Here is an 18,911-nt window from a genome sequence, read left to right as displayed (position 1 = left end):
ATGTTCCCTGTAACAATCACCTCTTACAAACTTGTAAAAAATTTAACAAATTTAGTTAAAAACTTATGTCATTTATTATTTTACAATTAGATAAAAATAATCTGTCATAAGTTATAAAAAGTTTTTTGTTATTCCCTATGCTAAGATATAAATTTAAAGGCATTTTGAAAAAAAAGATAATAAGGACAACCTGGTTTATTTAGAGATTAACAATATGGGATGTAAAGAGATTTTGCCACTTTCCCACAAAGGAAGTTAAAAGCTCTCTTAACTTGTTTGATTTATATTTTAGATGTGCTGTTAAATTGTGTTAACTGATTCATATAGATTCAAGAAATGATATGTAAAAACTTTATAAAATAATATTCTAAAAAGAGACTAAAATCAGTTTCAAAAATAAAACACCTAACATTCATCAACAGGCTATCTCGCCTAAGTTAAGATTCTCTCTCATCTTATTCCTTGTTAAGATAACCATTCAAGTTCATTTAAAATTAAATTCAAAAAATAGATTTTTGTTATAAGAATTACTGTGCTCATCAAATAAACAAAAATTTGATGTATAGGTAAGTAAAAATTTGAGATTACAAAAACTTTTTTCTTAGTTCATAGTTATTATACAAACAATATGTTTTTGCTTTTATTAATTTCATTTTGTATTTTCCTTGTAGACTTCAACTGTTGTCTGTTAGTGTTTTGCAACTTTCAATATAACAATCTGAGTTAATTTGAGATAAGAGGCCATCATCTATAAACAGACTGTAAGGCTAAATTTTAGTACTGATACTGACCCCAATTGAATAGAAGGGGTAAATGACTGTAAAGTTATAGACATTAAAGATAAAATCCAGTACTCTTATTTTAAGACTAGTGAAACTGGCTTGCTGGATATTTAAGAACAAAACTTAGAGATTAAAATTAAACAGTAAAAGGACCAAGAAATAAAATATCCAGTATTTGGCCCTTGCCTTTTGAGTCAGCCTAAACCCAGGAAAAAAAGGATCTTGTCTAAGGGCTTAGCAGCTCTGGGCTACATGACCTCCCAATCAGAGAGATCCAGGAGACCCTGGAGAACAGAAAGCCAACCAGAGAACATGCTGCAAAAAAGAAGGGTCATTGGAGAAGTGAGACATCCCTGATGCTTCCAAGGGAAACCACATTGTCAAGAAGACACTGACCCATCCTGGAAGATGGCACTAAATGAGCTAAGAGGCCTCTCACAGTCCCCAAGAGCAACCCCTGAGGGAAAACTGACTCCTAACAATAGATAGGAACAAGGTCAATTTTACCAGCTTGATCTTGAACACCTAGCAAAAACAATTATAACCAAAGTATGACCACTCTTGGGCATTTAAAATAAGACAATAGTTCTTTCAATATAATTTAAGATGTATGATGCCCCCCAAATTCTCAGGCATTTTTTTCTTTGTGAGGTTCATATTTACCTCTGCCTTTTCCTCAAGGAAGAATGTTGCTTCTATGTCAATCAATTAGGACTGGTAAGGGATAAAGTTAAATAGCTACAGGACAGATTGAGGCCAGATTATTGTAAAGTGGAATCACTTGTACCTTAAGTTACAATGTAAAAAACAAACAGGGAGAGTAGAACCCCATAAAAGTGTTTGAATCATACTATTTTTGTTTTAAATTTTTAAATTGTGAGCTGAAGATCACACTGCTGCTGAGCACACACAATTCCCACTACAGTAGGCCTGTCAGGTGTGGTATTGTGAAGAGACTTACAAACAGGACAATAATATGGACCAGATCCAGTGATAATATGAGGTAGAGGCTAAGCTTGTATCATTCTAGATGTGGCTTATCCCATCTTGGTACCCGAATGCATCGTTCATTATCATCATGGATGTCAAAATGACTTAAGCTCAAACTGGAGGTTATGGTCCCAATCCCCACTGGAAACAAGAAGCTGAGAAGGAAGAAGAGGCAGCACAGAAGTCTCTGCAGATCCAGAATGCCAACCTGTCGAAGGGAGTACAACTGAAGAATGTGATAGATGACACTGAATAGAGAGTCAAACAGCAGAGAGGCCCTAAATCTCTAGTTACCATATTTGTAGATCCTGTGCGACTTGCTAAACAAATACTTAGTGGTTTAGTTGGCTTTAATCTCTGGAATATGTTAAAACAGTCTACATCGTACATTTTTGGAAATGTGTTTTTGCTACTAATTCTATTTTGTATTATAATAATAAGATGCCATAACTTCCAGAAAGAAATCTGAGAACTTCAAATAGCCATCACTTGTGCTTAAATGAAAAATAAAAATGGTGAGATGTCAGGAGTGGTGAATGAATTATGGGTCTTTAAACTTCCCAGAGACAAAAGCTAACACCTCCCTTTTAATTTCTCAGTGTAAATGCACCACAAGAAGTCTGTCCAGTTGTCTGATGAAGCCCTATTCAAAGGGAAAGTCCATGGTTGCCATGCAACTTATCAATTTATGACTTAAGTTTCAGGCACCTGTGACTCAGGAGGTAGAGAATTGTGGGTGCAAGCTGATGACTGTAATTGGGCTGTTCAAATTTTGACACCAGTTCTGCTTTAAAGTAACTTTCTCACAATGAATCCATTTGATGTAAAAACCTATGTAATAAATTTGCAGAGTCTGCTCTTGGTCATTCCTCCTTCAGCGATTGACTGAACCACCAGGTCCCTCTTTCTATAATTCTGCGTTTGTTCATCTTTTTTCCAATTTCTTCATCAGCCTGGTTTGGGGTAACAGTTAACGGTCCTGCTAGAAGTGCCAATTAACTATGGACTGTTGATTTAAAATGTAGAAAAATAGTGATGCTGTTCATGAGAGTACATTGTGCATTAGATCTAAATGTCAGTGCACAGGACTGTGTCCTACGTTCAAAGTACCATTGAAATGTATAGCTTAAGATACAAGAAAATCAATTAAAAGTAAACCAAAACATCTGAGAAACATCCAAGCTTTGTGTCAGTACTGTTTCTTCAGGTTTCCTATATTCACAATGGCATGGTCTAACTATTTACATAAACACAAACTTTTTTAAAAGCACAGTAAATTGAATTCAGGTAAGTTTCTTTTTGACTGTGTAGAGACATTAATCACCAAAACTCCCACAGTAGTGAATTGCCAAATAATCTTGAAGCAAAAAACCTCCTAGAAAGTACATGAAATTTATATTGCTGATATTTTTTAAATGAATTTTTACAAGCAACAAGCAACTAAAATTTGAATAACTTTTGAAGTGTTAATGGAATAACAATGATAGGTGCTTCCTCATTTGGAGAAGATATTTTTATTTCCTGCAATAAATAACAGTAAAAATATAGCAACTAAGCTATGCAAGCTAATTATTTTGATATCATCTGAGAGAATGTTAAGTGTTTTCCATTTTATGAATCTTTCAATATAGGATAGACACAATGGAGCTGAAAGGGCATTTATAGACTTCTCAGCCTGTGCATTCTTTTACAATTCAAGCAACATGAACTGACAAGCAGATGTAAAAATGTTCAATAAATGAATACTAGCTGACTATCAGAATTGACAACCATCAGGATTCTTAGCAAAAGAAAGGCTAAAGGTAAAACTTTACAGATTGAGTAGGTTACCACTAGGTAAGATAAAGATTGAGAAAAGAAAATGTAAATTATAGTCACATTCCTCATTGTCTCCTGCTCTGCAGCCATTTGAAGTCATTAAATATTTGTTCTCACTAAAAAGAAAAGATAATAAAGAAGTATTTCTGTGGCTCATTTTCTCCCAAAGAGATACTTTGAAAATTGGTTTTTGGCTGAAAAACAAATTTATGTAATTGTGATAAATCAGTTCATTAAATGAAGACAACTCAAGCCCCTTTTCTGCTGGTCTTTTCCACTACAGGCTCAGAGTTATTGAGAACACTGTTTTTTGGGTTTTTTATTTTTTCATTCACATTTTTAGTTTCTCAGATAAAACAAGTAAAATTGGGAACTTAGTTCTGTTTGATACTTTGATAGAGTCAAAGTGTTATTGCATCTTGAATCTGTAAAACACTTTTTTTAAAGTACTAAGAATATTCTTTAAAGTACCTTCTGAAGCTTACATCTTAAGATTTACACAAGAGAAAAGAGCATCTGCAGGCTATGGCAGAAAGCACATATATTCTCTGGAGAGTAGATTTGTGACTGACAGCAGAAATTCAACAAAACCCAGAAAATTTTGACTTTTTGGTAAGGTTTCCTTAACAAAGTATTATGGTTTGGATGTGAGGTGTCCCCAGAAGCTCACATGCGAGACAATGTAAGAAGGTTCAGAGGAGAAATGACTGGGTCATAAGAGTCTTAACCCAATCAGTGAATTAATCCCTGGAGAGTGGAGTCTCTCTCTCTCTCTCTCTCTCCTTCCTGATCTCTGTGATGTGAGCTGCTTCCTTCCACCATCCTCTCCTGCCATGATGTTCAGCCTCAACTCAAGCCCTGAAGAATAAAGTTGATCTTCTATGAATTAAGACCTCTGAAACCATGAGTCCTCAAATAAACTTTTCCTCATTTATGGTTGGGCTGGTTGGTCATTTAGTCACAGCAGTGAAAAACCTGACTAAACACAAGGTTTAGATATAAATGAGCTTGTGTATGTCTGTTTGCATAAGTAATGAAGCATAGGTTCACCATGTTTGTTATTTTTGCTAAGAAGAAAATTAAGGAAGAAAAGATCCACTAGTTATAAAAACTCAGATACTGTTGTTTTTTAAATAACAGCTTGCTATTAATATTTTGTGTGACATTTGAATACCTTAATTTGGCAAATATGAGTGAAACATCTGGTACAAAATGGGCACTCAAGTTTGCAAAGTCCATTCTAGGGATATATTTTCTCCTAATTTAAATAGAAAGAAAGAAAATCTGTCTTTTTTCAAGATGTTCTTAATGGATCAAATATGACAGCACTGTGTACTTGCAATCATCAAGGGGAGATAAAAGAATTAAAATCTTTTTGAGAACCCTGGTTGTTAGATCCTTTTATAGAAAATGGTGAAAGAAACCAAAGTGCTGACACTTTTAAAGGTGTGCACCCTACACAAAATAGCCATCATGTAATAAGGTAACTAAAATAAAGATACATGTAAACAATCAGATATATTGTAGACATGAACCAAGTATAATGTATATACCTGCCACCTACTTGCTTTGGGTGTTGGTCATTCAGATAAAGTTCAGAGAAAATGAGGGAAATCAGTCTGGCAAAGGAGAGACTGAGCCCCACTGATTTCCAAATGAAGAAACAAACCCAGTATTAAAAGTATATTAACAGGAGGCTGGGGAGATAGCTCAGTTGGTAGAGTGCTTGCCTTGTAAGCACAAGGCCCTGGGTTCGATCCCCAGCACCCCCCAAAAAAAAGTATATTAACAGTGTATTTGTCAAACACCAAGTAAGGTATTATGGGGTATAAATATAAGGTAAAGTAGGAACTGTTCAGGAAAGACACGTGGCCCCTCCTCTTGGTCTCATGCCAGCTCCTACGGATGTGCCATGGCCAGCTTGCTTTCAGGTGAACTGAAAAGCTTTCACCAAGAGATGTTCTTCTAAGTGGAGTATCAAGAATTGTACAGGAAAAAAACTCAACACCAAGACTACAAATAATCCAATCAACAAATGGGCTAAGGAAATGAACAGACACTTCACAGAAGAAGACCTACAAACAATCAACAAACATATGGAAAAATGTTCAACATCTCTAGTAATAAAAGAAATGCAAATCAAAACCACCCTAAGATTCCATCTCACCCCAATCAGAATGGCGATTATCAAAAACACAAGCAACAACAGGTGTTGGCGAGGATGTGGGGAAAAAGGTACACTCATACATTGCTGGTGGGGTTGCAAATTAGTGCAACCACTCTGGAAGGCAGTATGGAGATTCCTTAAAAAACTTGGAATGGAACTACCATTTGATCCAGCTATCCCACTCCTTGGCCTATACCCAAAGGACTTAAAATCAGCATACTACAGAGATACAGCCACATCAATGTTCATTGCTGCTCAATTCACCATAGCTAGATTGTGGAACCAACCTAGATGCCCTTCAGTTGATGAATGGATAAAGAAACTGTGGCATATATATACAATGGAATATTACTCAGCCATAAAGAATGATAAAATTATGGCATTTGCAAGCAAATGGACGAAATTGGAGAATATCATGCTAAGTGAGATAAGCCAATCTCAAAAAACCAAAGGAAGAATGATCTTGCTGATAAGTGGATGATGATACATAATGGGGCGTGGGAGGGGTTAGTTTTAGGGTTAGAGTGAGGGTTAGGGAGGGGGGCAAGAATGGGGGAAGGAAGGACTGTATAGAGGGAAAAGAGGGATGGGAGGGGTGGGGGGAAGGGGAAAAAATAACAGAATGAATCAACCAACATCACCCTATGTAAACGTATGATTACACAAATGGTATGCCTTTACTCTATGTACAAACAGAGAAAGAACATGTATCCCATTTGTTCACAATAAATAAAAAATAAAAATAAAAATAAAAATAAAAAAAATAAAAAAATAAAAAAAAAAAGAATTGTACAGGAAAAAAAAAAAAAAAAAAAACAGAGACACATCTAAGAACCAGGTGACACAAAAGCTCCTTAGGGACCTTTCAGTATCGCCAGGTAACCCTGGGAAGCAGATGGAATTGCCAGTCAGCAACTGTTTTCCATTGTCCTTATACTGCACAAACATATGTTGCTTTCTTAAAAAGATGAAATAGACTAAGGTAAGAGAAAATGAAGCCCCCAAAGAATCCCCTATTAGGAGAATTGGTGGAAATTCTAAAACTTTTCTTTCTATGTGTTCATGAAATAATAAAAATTAAGCCATCACCTGTTCCAGTTGACGTAAGAGTTTCTGCCAATGCAACCAGACTCATTGAGCATAATAATGCCACCACAGCCTCACCAAATGTTTTAAAGTATCTAAAAGAGCAGTCCTAACATGGTACCCAGGAAAGCAGCCTCCTCGAAGCACAGCAGTGGGTTGTGGGCAGCCCCTTTCTGCAGCTATAAAATAAAATGAAAAAGCAAGGACCTCTCAAGGACCTCTACCTTGACAGATAGTTGGAAAAAGCATGGATACTATTAAATGGTACTCAGTATTGTCTTGGATTGGGAATGATCAAAATTAGGCCTGTCCTAGAAAAGAAAGGGAGTTTCCCAATTTTGCGAATTTCTAAATCAATAGCTCTCCACCATGGAAGCCACAGGAAATCTATTTGAAAGGGTACATGCTGATGATCTCCTTTCCCCGCTTGCCTTCCTTCCTGTGCTCATCTTGCAGGCCACTGTACAAAGCATCCTTCTTCAGAAAGAAAAAAGCACTCAGCAAATAAAACCATTTTGAAAACTCCTGGGCAATAAGGAAGTAAATATTTACATGTATTTATCGCGAGGGATAATACTGATGTTCATGTTTGAACATGAGTTCAAAGTACTTCCCAAATTTCAAAGTTTATGATGTTTTCACTTTGCAAGCATCATTGGAGAAGAGTCTGACGAGTTCATGCTTTCCAAGTAATGGATGTGACTGTGCCTCTGTGCCATCTTCATTTCCTTCCTCCAGTCCTGCAAGAACAGGCTGGATCCCAGTTCAAGACGAAAGCTTCCTCTGCTGATCCAGAGTTCAGACCCTATTCCTCCTCCTAATTTTTTGTTTTTTAATAATTGATGCTTGTTTGAACTATACCTCAGAATTATTTTCAAATCTCTTAAACCTTTAAAAAGAGAGAGATAAAACAAACAAATCCGTAATCATTTGTGTCCCTCTATAACTATTTAACTTTTTATTTCTTCTCCTTTGCATCTACACTTCCTGAAAGAAGTCTACCATCCACCTGCTCTGTTTCTTAATTCTTGTTTATTCTAAACTATTCTAATTAGGCTTCCATCTCTGAAACTGGCCTGAGGAATATTACCACAGCTTTCCCTCCTTCCAGGACCAATGAACCCTTTCAGTCCCTTTCTCATTTTACCAATTTCTTTTTTTGCATTTAGACATTGCCTACTTATTTTTCTTAAGTTCTTTCTCCTGTTTTATCCTCTTGTTACTCCTACAAGTGTCTCCCTACAGGTTAGTTTTATAAAATACTTGTTACAAAATGCAAGAGTGAGGTTAAAAACACAAGTTCCATCTCAGTCTGATCCTCAACCAATATTGAACTACAAAGTAATGGACGGATAACCAGCACGGCATCCAAATATACCAAACTATCTCATGCTTCTGCCTGGAAATGCTTCTTCAATTGACAGCTGTTGGGATTTGAGAAATCAAATACCTAGTAGACCTCATTCCCTTCTGACCTGGGAGACCACTTGAGTGATACATGCATTGGTTAGGCAGATGGATAAATATATTTATTCCTGATGATATGGATTCCAGACACATGACTTAGATCAACAGAACAGCAGACTTGATTCCACTAAATAGTTATGATGCCAATACACTGAAGGCAGATAATTTCAGACCACACCCTGAAAGGAAGCACCTGACCTACTACTAAATCTCCCTCATGGTGGGGAGGAAATGAAATTGCAAACTTTCTCCTAGTAGGCAGAAAAGGGAGGAGAGATGGATGACCCATGCAAACTCAAGTTCTTCTGTCAAACTCACCAATCAGTCGCAGAGGATAAGGTGGATAAAAATGTACAGAAACAAGTAGATACGACTAACTACTTTAAGCTTGGGCTGTGGAGCATATTGCCTGTATTTGAATTTTAACTATATTAATTGGCAATTATATTATTTTGGGTAAGATTTTTATGCCTCATTTTCCACATATGCAAAATATGCAATTAATAGTATTGAATTCATAAGCTCCAGGAAGGTAAAACTAGTTAAGAAAGGAGGAATAAATGGACCAGTATTGGTAGAGTACATCAATGTCTGGCATACATTTAGTATTATGTAAAAATTACAAACCTGAGAAAACTTTCATAATAGTTATATAACAGTTCACAGGGGGCAACCATTCATATTATTATTGTATATTATGTTTCATGATGATAATGCAAATTTTTTCTAGCTTTTATTCATTTATATATTAGTCTCCCACATTAAATTATGAGTACTTTGAAGTTAGATGTGGGTTTTCTTATTTTTTCTATCCTGGCACACAACAGTTTTTGGACAAATTAATGAACACTTTCATTTTTTAAATGGTCTGTCATTCATTTTTCAGTGGAATTAAGTATATGGATTAAGAACATGATTTCATCAAAAAATGATATGATTGCTTTATCTTGGAAAGTATCATATATATATTTATCTATCATAATTAAAAATGCATTTATATGCCTAACAATAAACCTTCCCTATTTCAAAACATATATATTTATGTGTTTGTACATATTTCCATGCAAAACTTCTTATGAATATTTATGTTTTATGATATACATATATATTCCCTACCTCTAACCCTAATCAAATTTAATACTAACACTAACCTTACCATATAACTAAACCTAATTTTATATAAAACCATATACAATTATATGAATGTTTATGAGTATTTTGACTTACATATTTGAATTTTAACTGTATAATCATTAATGTATTCATATATGTGCATATATATATATATATAATTTACATATAAATCCCTCATATTTAAAAAAGTATTGGTAAGACAAAAAAAGGCTAACATTAAACCATTCTGCATTATAAAATGTGTACATTTATATATGTTTTAGTTCATATTTTCATGCATTCATTCTTAAGAATAGTCATGTTTCCTGATATACATATTCATTCCCTAAACCTAACCCTAACCCTACCAAAATTTAATAATAACCCTACCATTTCCATAATACCTAAACCTAATTTATATAAATTCATTTATAATTATATGAATGTTTATGGGTATTTTGATTTACATACTTGAGTTTTAACTGTAAAATCATATATTCATATATATGCATATATATCATTTATATATGCCAGTCTCATATTTTTAAAAATGCATTGATACTAACATTAAAAAATTACCATACAATTAAATTGGTTTGCTTTATTATTTACCTATTCACAAATCCTTTACATTCTAGTTTTAAAAAGCTGATAGACTGCATCCCAATTTGCAATCTAGAGAGCCTTTCCACTTAGCACTGTTATCAGGTAGAATCCTTTTTCAGTCATACTACCAAGTTACTTTGGAAACTACCTCATACCCAAAAGACTTTATATGCTTTTTGAGTTGAACACTGAAATGGACCAACCAAAGCAATGTTTTGATTTGTTATAATTTGCATTTTTGAAATCATTTAAAACAAACATCTTCAAGAAGAGTTTTTATGTCAAAAGTTTCTTAAGTTTCAAAGTCTTGATCCTTTCTTACTACAATAATCAGAATAAGAGTACAGGCTGCTTTTTTTTATTGCCTCTGTATATATGTATAAGTTGTTTTAATAATCATTATACATCTCAATTAATATTGTTCTCTGCTGAGTATAAGTATTAAAAGAGTTGAGCCAGGAAAAAAAATTCCGCATTACAAAAAAAAATCTTTATATATGTTTATGTACATATTTCATAAATATTTGAATTATAATTGTGTTATAAATATATTCATACATATAGATATTTATAATTTAATTATGCATCTCTTATATTTTAAAAATGTATTGATATAGCTAACATTAAATAATTATCTATTTTTAAACATATACCTTTAGGTTTTTGTTCATGTATTCATGCATAGATTCTTATGAATATTCATACTTCCTGATATACAGATTCATTCCCTAACCCTAACCCTAACCCTACCCAAATATTAATATGAACACAAACCTTACCCCTATAACTAAACCTGATTGTATATAAAACCATACATAATTATATGAATGTTTATGAGTATTTATACTTACATATTTGAATTTTAACTGTATAATCACATTTATATTCATATGTATGCAAATATATCATTTTTGTAAGGATCCCTCATATTAAAAAAAGTGTATTTCTATGACTAACATTAAACAATCCCCCATTTAAAAAAGTGTACATATATATATATTTTTTTTTTTCATATACATCTTTGTGCATACATTTTGAAATTTCATGTTGCCTGACATACATATTGATTCCCTAAGACTAATCATAGTCCTACCCCAAATTTAATACTAAAATGAACATTATCCCTATACCTAAACCTAATTTAAAATAAAACCATAAAAAATTATATGAATGTTTATGGGTATTTTGGCTTATATGTTTGAATTAAAATTGTGTAATTATAAGTATACATGGATATAGATCATTTATTTATGCATTCCTCATATTTTAAAAAAAGCATTTATGTGACTAACATTAAACCATTTCCCATTTTAAAAAATATATATTTATATGTGTTTTTGTACATGTTTTCATGAATACTTTCTTTGGAAACTTCATGGTTCCTGATATACATATTTATTCCCTAACCTTGACCTTAACCCTACCAAAATTTAATATTAACTAATCTGACACATATACCTAAAAATAATTTTACATAAAATCATACCTAATTATATGAATGTTTATTTGTATTTTGACTGACATACTTAACTTATAATTGTATAATCATAAAATATTCATATAAAATAATAGATATCATATATACATGTATATCTATGCATCATATTTAAAAATATTTCAATACCCCTAACATTAAACTCTTCACTATTTCACAACATATGTTTATATGTTTTTGTACATATTTTCACGCAAACATTTTTATGGATATTCAGGTATCTGGGTATACATATTCTTTCCCTAAGCCTAACACTAACCCTACTCAAAATTTAATACTAATACAAAAGTTACCCCTATACCTAAACCTAATCTATAAAAAATATACATTATAGGAATGTTTATGAGTATTTTGACTTACATATCTGAATTATAACTGTAATCATAAATATATTCATATACATGGATATATATAATTTTTATGCATGTCTTATATTTCAAAAAGGTATTACTGTGATGAATATTCAACCATTCTCTGGTTTAAAAAATATACATTTATATGTGTTTTTGTAAGGTTTTATGAATACATTCTTTGGAATATTCATGTTTCCTAATATGCATATTCATTCCCTAGCCTCAACCAAACGCTACCAAAAATTTAATACTAACACTAACCTTACCTGTATACCTAAACATAATTTTATATGAAACCATACATAATTATTTGAATGTTTATGTGTATTCTGGCTTACATATTTGATTTCATCTGTATAATAATATATTCATATATACCATTTAATGTGCATTCCCCACATTTTTAAAAAATGTATTTATATGACTAACATTACACCATTCAATGAAATGTACATTTATATATGTTTTGGTAAATGTTTTCAGGAATACATTCTTATGAATTTTCAGATTTTCTGATATATATATTCATTTCCTAATCCTAACCCTAACCCTCCACAAAATTTAATACTAACACTAACATTGCTTCTATAACTAAATCTAATATTATGTAAACTGATACATAATTATGTAAATATTTATGGATACTTTCCCTTATACATTTAAATTTTGCATGTATAATATATGTATTATAAATATATATCATAAATATATAAATATAAATGTATATAAATACATATAAATATTATATTTATTATATATTATAAATATTGTATTGTATTATGAATCTATATTATAAATATATATAACTATATTATAAATATACATTATTAATATATTCATTTAAATGCATAAATGTACTTAAAAATGTATTTAGACAACATTAAATTTTTTCTATTCAAAGCATATATTTACATGTTTTCATACATATTTTCAAAATATCCTTATGAATATTCATATTTTCTGATATACATGCTCATAACTCTAGCCCTAACTGAAATTGAATACTGAGATGAGCCTAACCTCTAAATCTAAATTTCACATTATGTAAATTCATATGTAATTGTGTGTAATTCATAAGTATTCTGACTTACATATTTGAGGTTTCTCTGAATAATCATTAATACATTCATATATATGCATAGATATGTTTCGTATAAGCATGCCTCAATTTAAATAAATGTACTTATTAGACAAACACCACACTATTCCCCATTTCAAAAAATAAATAATTATACATGTTTCATAATATTTTCATACATGTGTTCTCCTGAATATTAATGTTGCCCCTATACCTAAACATAGTATTATATAATATGTTATTGTATGTATTTCCATGGATATTTGGGCCTACATGTTTGAGGTTTATCTAGATAATCATTAATGCATTAGTGTATATGCATATATATCTTTTTTATATGCCTTCCTCATATGTACATAAAAGTATGTATACAACCAACATCACACCCTTCCTGATTTCAAAAATTGAACATTTATATATGTTTTTGTACATATTTTCATGCATAAATCCTCATGAATATTCATATTTCCTGATATACATGCTCATTCCCTAACCTGTACCCTATACAGACATCAAATTGAATACTGACAACTTTACACCTATGCCCCATAAAACCATATGAAATTATATGTATCTTCATGGGTATTTGGACTTATGTCTTTGAGATTTAAGTGGATAATAATTAATACATTCATATGTATGCATAGATATCTTTTCTATATGCATCCCTGATATTTACATAAGTGCACTTAAACATCCAACATCACACCATTCCACATTTCAAAAACTGAACATTTATATATATTTGTACATTTTTCATGAGTACATATTTGTGAATTCATGCTTCCTCATATACATGTTCTTTCCCTAACCCTAACCCTATCCTTACCTGAAAGTGAACACTGACACAAATGTTACCCCATACCTAAACCTCATATTATATAAAGTCATATGTAATTGTAAGGATTTTCTAGGGTATTTTGACTTACATATTTGAGGTTTATCTGGATATTCATTAATACATTCATTTACATGCATAGATTTCTTTTCAACATGCATCCCTTATATTTAAATTAATGTGCTTATATGACCATAATCAAAACTTTCCCCATTTCAATTCCTGCTATATATGTTCATTCCCTAATCCTAACCCTAGCCCAACCTGCAGTTGAATACTCCCAAGAAATTAACTCCTACACCTAAACTTCTTATAGTATAAAGCTGCATGTAATTGTATATATTTTCATGGGTATTTTGACTTACATACTTGAATTTTATCTTGATAATCATAAATGCATTCATACATATGCATGGATAACTAATCAGTACTCATCACATTTCTTTAAATATATGTAATTTTCCTGAAATTGAGTACTCCCAGGAACCTAACTGCTATACCAAAATGCAGATAGAATAAAATTGTATGAAAATGTATGTATTTTTATGGGCATTTTGACTTACATATTTGAGTTTTATCTGCATAATCATTAATACATTCATATATAAGCATTGATAACTTATCAGTACACATCCCTGCTCATGAAATATGTACTTACATGAAAACTACACACCCTTTCCCTTTTCTAAAAATGAACTTTCCTATATATTTTTGAGCATATTTTCACATGTATGTTTTCATGATTATTCATGATTCCTGCTTTATATGTTCATTCCCTAACCATTATGCCTAGCCTGACCTGAAATTTCATACTCCCAGGAACATAAATCCTACACCCAATTTCATGTAATATAAAACTCTTTGTCATTGTATATATATTAATGAGTTTTTTGTCTTACACATGTAATTTTATCTGAATAATCATTAATACATTCATATATATGCATTGGTTGCATATCAGTATGCATCCTTGCTCCTTAAGTGTATGTACATATGTGATGAAGTCCACACAATTCCGCATTTCTAAAAATATCTTTTATTTCCCCATTTCTCATGCATGTTTTTATATACACTTTCACATATGAATTCTCATAAATATTCACAACTTAAGCTATATATACTAATTCTCTAAACCTAAACCTAGCCCAATCTGAAAATCAATATTCCCAGGAACATAACCCTATACTTAAACTTCATGTAATATAGGACTGTATGTAATTGAATGTATTTTCAAGGTATTTTAGCATAAATATTTAAGTTTTACTTGGATAATCATTAATACGTTCATATATACACATTGTTACATATCTGGACATATCCCTGCACTTTAAAGATATGTATTTATATGACTAACTCCACACAATTCATTATTTCTAAAAAAGGAACTTCCCTATATGTTTTTGTTCATATTTTCACATGGATATTCTCATGAATATTCATGATTCTTGCTATATATGTTTACATCCTACCCTACCTCTAGCCATAACTGTAATTGAATACTCATAGGAATCAAACAATTATACCAAAACATCATATAATATAAAACTTTATGTAATTGTGTGTTTTCCATGGGTAATTTGACTTATAAATTTAAATTTTATCTGGATAATCATTAATACATTCATATATATGTATGGATAACATCACTATGCAACCCTACACCTAAAATATAAGTAAACACTTAAAATATATGTATTTATTTGACAAATTTTATAACCTTCCCCATTTCTAAAAATTAACTTTCCAATATATTTTTACATAATTTCACTAATGAGTTTGCATGATTATTCATGGTTACTGCTAAATATATTATTCCCTAACCCTAACACCAACCTGACCTGAAATTGAATATTCGCAGGAATTTTACTGCTCTAACTGAACATTGTGTTTTTCAGAATGTATGTCATTGTATGCATTTTCATGCATATTTTGACTTACATATTTGAATTTTATCTGGATAATCATTAATATATTTATATAAATGCTTGGCAACTTATCAGGATATATCCTGAAATATTTAAATATATATACTTCTATGACCAACTCCACACCCTTCCCATTTCTAAAAAGGAATTTTCATATATATTTTGTACATATTTTCACATGTATTTTCTTATGAATATTCATGTTTTCTTCTACATATGTTCATTCCCTAATCCTAATGCTAGCCCAACCTGAAATTGAAACTCCCAGGAACTTACCTCCTATACCTAATATCATATAGTATAAAACTGTATGTAATGTATTTATTTTTATGGGTATTTGACTTACATATTTCAGTCTTATCTGCATAATCATTAATTCATTCATATATGAGTTGGTCATTTATCAACACCCATCTCTCTCTTTAAACATATGTAATTATATGACCAACACCACACCCTTCCTCTTTTGTAAAAATAATCTTTCTTGCATATTTTTATACATATTTTCACACATGTATATTCATAAATATTCATGATTTCTGCTATGTATCACTCCCTAACCCTAATGCTAGCCCTGAGTGTAAGTGAATACTACCAGGAACCTATATCCTATACCTAAGCTTTATATAATATAAAAATCTAAGTAATTTTATGTATTTTCATCAGGATTTTGACTTACATATTTGAGTTTTATCTGGGTAATCATTAATAATTCATATGTATGCATTGGTTACTTATTAGTACCCACCTCTGCTCTTTAAAAATATATGCACTTAAGCAATCAATTCCACACCCTTCCATATTTCTTAAAATGAAATTTTCTGTAGGTTTTGGAACATATTTTCACATGTGCATTCTCCTGAATATATATATTTCCTACTATATATGTTCAATCTCTAAACCTCACCCTAGCACGACATAAAATTGAATACTTCCTGGAACCTAATTCCTATACTTAAACTTTGTGTAGTATAAAACTGTAGGTAATTGTGTGTGTATTTAATATTTTGACTTATATGCTTCAGTTTTATCTGGACAATTATTAATATATTCATAAATATACATCAATCACTTATCAGGACATATCCGTGCACTTTAAATATATTTAATTATACTATGAACAAAACACCCTACCCCATTTATAAAAATGAAATTTCCTATATGTTTTTGTAAATATTTTACATATGTGTTCTCATGAATATTTATGATTTCTGCAATATATGTTCATTCCCCTGCCCTAAATTTAGCTTGATCTGAAATTGAATACTCCCAGGAACATAATGCATGTACTTGTAAGACCAACTCCACACCCTTCCCCATATTAAAGATGACCTTCATGTACATTTTTGTACATATTTTCACACATGTGTTCTCATAAATATTCGTGATTCCTGCTATACATGTTCCTTCCCTATCCCTAACCCTAGCACTGACTGTAATCGAACACTCAAGGGAACATAACTCCTATACCTAAACTTCATATAGTATTAATCTCTATGTAATTGGTTGTATTTTCATGGGTATTTTGACTTAATTATTTCAGTTATATCTGGATGATCATTAATGCATTCATATATATGCATTGGTAACTTAGCACTATACATGCCCATTCTTTAAATATATGTAATTATATGACCAAATCCACAGTCTTTCCAAATTTTTTTAATTGTATTTTTACATACTACATTTTGATTCATTGTACACAAATGGGGTACAAATTTTCATTTCTATTATTGAACACAATGTGGATTCACACCATTTATGTAATCATACATGTACCTAGGGTAATGACGTCTGTCTCATTCCACTATCTTTATGCTCCCCAGCCCCCTCCCCCATCATTTTCCTCTACACAACCCAAAGTTTCTTCATTCTTCTTCCCTTACTCCCACCTGCATCCCCATTATGTATCAGCATCCACATATCAGAGAAAATATTCAGCCTTTGGCTTTTGGGGATTGGCTTATTTTAATTGGCATGTTATTCTTCAGTTCCATCCATTTACCTGCAAATGCCAAAATTTTTTATTCATTTTTATTGTAAAGAAATGAGATAAATCTTGTTTCTCTGTATATGAAATAGAGGCATACCATTTGTGTGATCATACATTTACCTAGGATAATAGTTTTTGATTCATTCTGTTATTTTTTTCTCCTGCCTTCCCACCCCTCGTATCCCTCTAGAGAGTCCCTCCTTCCTCTATTTCTGTCCCCTTCCCACCCCCTATATGTGTCATCATCTGCTTATCAGTGAGATCATTTGTCCTTTGGTTTTTTGAGATTAGCTTATCTCACTTAGAATGACATTCTCAAACTGCATCCATTTGCCTGCAAATGCCATAAATTTATTATTCTTTATGGATGAGTAATATTTCATGGTATATATACATATATACCATATATACATATATATACATATATATACATATATATATATACATATATATACATATATATATGTATATATATATATATATATATATATATATATCACAGTTTCTTTATCCATTTATCAATTGAAGGGCATCTAAGTTGGTTCCACAATCTGGCTATTGTGAATTGAGCAGCTATGAATATTGATGTGACTGTATCTCTGTAGTACACTGATTTTAAGTCCTTTGGGTATAGGCCAAGGAGTGGGATAGCTGGGTCAAATGGTGGTTCCATTCAAAGTTTTCTGAGGAATCTCCACATTGCTTTCCAGAATGGCTGCACTAATTTGCAGCCCCACCAGCAATGTATGAGTGTACCTTTTTCCCCACATCCTCACCAACACCTATTGTTGCTTGTATTCTTGATAATCTTCATTATAATTGGGGTGAGATGGAATCTTAGGGTAGTTTTGATTTGCATTTCTCTTATTACTATAGATGTTGAACATTTTTTCATGTATCTGTTGATTGCTTGTATATCTTCTTCTGTGAAGTGTCTGTTCATTTCCTTAGCCCATTTGTTGATTGGGCTATTTGTATTCTTGATGTAGAGTTTTTTGAGTTCTTTATATATTCTGGAAATTAGTGCTCTATCTGAAGTATGAGTGGCAAAGATTTTCTCCCACTCTGTAGGCTCTCTCTTTGCATTGCTGATAGTTTCCTTTGCTGAGAGAAACTATTTAGTTTGAATCTGTCCCACTTATTGATTCTTGCTTTTAATTCTTGAGCTAATGGAGTCCGGTTAAGGAAGTCTGATCCTAA

General features: G+C 31.7%; 1 non-coding gene across 1 annotated transcript; it reads left to right on the top strand.

Moving 5' to 3' along the window:
• The first annotated feature begins 5,289 nt into the window (after window positions 1–5,289).
• Trnat-ugu (transfer RNA threonine (anticodon UGU)) lies at window positions 5,290–5,363 on the top strand. Its single transcript has one exon. It is a non-coding gene; the product is annotated as a tRNA-Thr (tRNA).
• The last annotated feature ends 13,548 nt before the right edge of the window (window positions 5,364–18,911 follow it).

This window comes from Sciurus carolinensis, chromosome 6 (assembly GCF_902686445.1).
Source record: "Sciurus carolinensis chromosome 6, mSciCar1.2, whole genome shotgun sequence".
NCBI classification, from domain to species: domain Eukaryota; kingdom Metazoa; phylum Chordata; class Mammalia; order Rodentia; family Sciuridae; genus Sciurus; species Sciurus carolinensis.
Note: the sequence above shows the minus strand (reverse complement) of the source record. Positions and strands in the feature narration are given on the sequence as shown.